We start from the raw sequence: 3,992 nt of genomic DNA on the forward strand, positions 1-3,992 counted from the left end.
TTAAAGATAAAAATCTAGATTTACAAAATACTTTTATTGATAGTCTGTTATTAAAAAGTAGTTAACTTGATTAGACATTAAATGATGTAGCATGATTCAATAAACAAACAAAACAACAGGGTTGTGCAATAGGCGAGCAGAGTAGAAGCACAGTCACCAACAAACTTTGTGACTCTAGACAATCACCTTCTGGACCTTAATTTCATCATATGTCAAGTGACAAAATATCCATCTGTGTCTATAAGGATACAACAGGACTAAGAGATTTAATTGAAATGAATTTAAAATGATTTAGTTAAAAAAAATAAAATGATTTAGTTGCCATAATAATATAACACTATTAAAATTACCAATTTTTTCTACAAAATCATCCTTGGAGCCTATGCATGAGAACACCTTATCTGTTGAGAACCATTTTAAATAGGACTATATAATATAGATTAAAGCCCCTGGGGTAAAGTCAGACCCTTAATGAAGTCTGCTCTAGAGCTAAGAGTGTAAGAGCACTATTGCAAATTGACTATTTGATGCCTGATTAAACTGAGGATGGCCTCTGAAAGTAAAAAGCAAAATATTCAGGGAGTGGCATATGATATGTATGTATTTGGGATATGTAGCACGGTTGGGCAGAGAAAAATTTTAAAACAATATTCAAAGCAAACTGAAGTCAATCTATGTTTACTATTACCATGTGCTAATGATTGTAAACCATGTTAGTGGTAAGATATTACCCCTTTCACAATGGACCACAGCTCTCCCCCACTCCTCTCTTGTTATTTCTGTCTCTGTTCGAGAATAAAGATAGAACTTCTTCCTTAAGGAGAATCCACAGGCTTAGTATACAACTGCACTAAACACACACACACACACACACACACACACACACTCATTCACTCACCCCATTTAGCAATACCTGTTTGCCCTTCCTGACCCAAGATCTAGTGGATCTTACAAGATTTCTGATGGAAGCTAGTCCACAAATGGCTGGAGGTTTGCCATGTTGACTTACAGTATAATATGGAAAGATTAAATCTAGGGAGGCAAATGTCTCCTGGAAATGTGAAGAACTGATTTTGATTGAAGACAAAATTGCATAAAACTCCTTTTATGTGGGTGACCATCTTTATGACTTGTTCTTGCTTCATATTTTAGTTTTGAAATATTTTCTCCCATTGCTTCCCACTAAGGAAACTATTCTTTTTGACTTTCCATGGTTGAACCAGCTAATGAATCATTTATAACTTGCCGTTAACAGCCAAGTTCTAATTTTTAAATCTCTATATAATTTCTATGTCTTTTCCAGTCACACTTATAGGATTTTTTCACTGCTCTAGGGGTTCTTTCAAATCCTCAGAATCCGTAAAAGGCAAGTATAAAACCTAAACATAAAACTATAAAGTTTCTTAAAGAAAGTAATTAATAATTAGATACTTTTAAAGTAGTCTTGGAAAGGAATAATATATATTTGCATGCTTACTGGAAGTTTCTTGGTTTTATGTAAGGTATTGTATTTTTCAGTTTATTTCCATTTGTTCATTTATTATGTCCATGTTCCTTTAAATCTGTAAACATATTATGTTTTATAGCTGTTTTAAGGACTTGTTTACTAATTCCAGCACCTTGGTCATCTCTGAATCTGTTCCTATTGTTGCCAACCACCACCCACCACCTCCTGTTATGGGTCACACCCTTTGGCCTTTTAAAGAAAAAGCCATATATATTTTTTATTATTGTATCCTGGACATCGGAAATGCTTCATTTTTGGGAGTCTGGACATTTTTTTTTCCTAGAAGGAATGTCGAATTTTGTTATGTAAGTGATTGAGTGCAGATCAGAGGGATCCTTTGGAGGCTTGTTTTTAAGCTTTGTTAGGTGGGATCTAGTGCAGCCCCAAGTTGAGAGTGAGAGTCTCACTGGTGCTCAATGAAGAGCCTACAGCATGCAACAAGGTGTCTCACCCAGGATGGTTGAGCCCTATGCACTGTGGGAAGCCCCAACCTCCCAGGAGCTCACAGCCACCCCAGCCACCCATCGCTGTTTTCTGCTGGGTGACACTGAGCTCCCCTGTGTGTGAGTGTTGTATTTGGCCAACAACATAATAGGACTGACCACTGACCACCAGGTAGATTTCTGGATCTCCTGAATTATGCTCACTTTTGTATCTGTTCAAACTAGGAGGCTATCGGTATCGGTAGTGAAGACTAGTTTTCTTGCCTTTACTCCACTCTTTTAAATGTATTCATATTTTTTTCAATAGTTGTTATTGATCTTTTAAACTGTATTATCTATGGCACTGTTTTCTAAGATGTGTTCCATGAAAAATTAAAAAGACTCTATATTAAAATAGCTTGGGAATGCATTTGTCTTGACAGCAGGACATCTCAGAGCCATAAAAAGCTAATATGGACTGTAAATTTTCAAGGGACTATATTATTTGCATTTTTCAAATTCATTTGACCACAGAATCCATTTTTAACAGATTGTCTTATGGGAGCACTAGACAATGGACCACTTTTGGGTAATGCTGCTCTGCAGTTGCTATTTATTAATTTTATTAAAAATTTATATGCCTAATTAAAAAGCAATCATGGTTACAACTATCTTTTAAATTAATTTTTAGATGGAAAATAAGCTTAGCTTCTCCTTCCTCTTCTGATATGCTTCTATCCAAAATTGTTTCAGGAAGTCCTCAAGAAATGTACAGAGATCTATGTGTTCATGTACATACGTTCCCAACAGCTAGCTTGCAGTTGGACCCTTCCATATTTTATGTAATACAAAAAGAAGAGAATTTTAAAGGGAGGAATGAAACTTTATGAAAACGTGTATTTCATTTTGACTTTTTTTCCCCAAAAGAAAAAGGCCTTTTTTTTTTCAGACACTGTAAAATAAAGTCAGCACTTTTCAGTCTGTGAAGTTATCATCCTATCATGCTGTTTGATAAATGAGATGTCACTAAGGATGCGAGAATGATGAGCCGTCAGTAGCAGCTGCAGCTGTTGGATCTTGTCTTTACCACTAATAATTCAATTATTTTAAGTGTTTCTTATGAGCAGTCCTTCTCCTTCAACACACTCACACAAAGCTCTGGGTGCAGCTGGTTGGGGGCAACTGCCCACTGCCACATGTCTGAGAATTATATGGAACCAGCAGAAAGGCAACAGAAGGGAAGACAATGGACTGAGTCAGTCTCCGGGCACAGGGTGCCATGTGGCTCTTTCGTTAATCTTTGCCCAGCAGCAACCCTCTCTGAACCTTGGTTTCTCCAATGGGACAATGAGTTCTTTGCACGGAGTGATTTCAGTTTCCTTCTGGCTCAGTTCTTGTCAAACAGTACCCTATTAACGAAAAAGTGGTAAGAATACCATTTCTGTAAAACATTGCCTCTCTGGGCTGGGAGAACAAGAGATGTGTTCTGAAAAGCAATGGAAAATTTATTTTAGCTTTAAGCCTGTAAACTGAAAAATTTTTACCCTTGAAATTTGGCCTTCATGGCTTAAATAATTCCCCTAATCACAATCCATTTGTCATCTGTCAAAGCTTCACATTTTAGTTTGTCGAGTGACAAAGGTGATGACTTTTATCCTGAAACTTTATTCTGTAAGGCAGGAGAGAGACTTTCTCCCCAAAGATACAATGCAATTTTGCAGAGACCAAAACAAAAAGTTTTCAAATCTCTACATGAAACCAGGAGAAAAAAAAAAAAAAAAAAAAGTCATTCTGAGTTTAGTTGCTAACAAAGGCAGAAAAAGAAAAGAAAGACAAAAAAAAAAAAAAAACAAAAACAGTTGCTATGTTATTTCTTCATAAGCCAAGCTCAACATAAAATGAAAAAGGATTTCCTGGTACTGCTCTACATTATCTTCAATTGCATTATTGATTTAGATTATAGCAGAAAGGAAGAATCAAAGATCAAAGTCTTTGTTTTCCCTGGAGCTTCAAATGCATCCAATAGTGCATCCATCTAGGGGCCATTAGATATGGACACCCAT

The sequence above is a fragment of the Canis lupus genome, chromosome 34 (genome assembly GCF_011100685.1).
Source record: "Canis lupus familiaris isolate Mischka breed German Shepherd chromosome 34, alternate assembly UU_Cfam_GSD_1.0, whole genome shotgun sequence".
Classification (NCBI taxonomy): domain Eukaryota; kingdom Metazoa; phylum Chordata; class Mammalia; order Carnivora; family Canidae; genus Canis; species Canis lupus.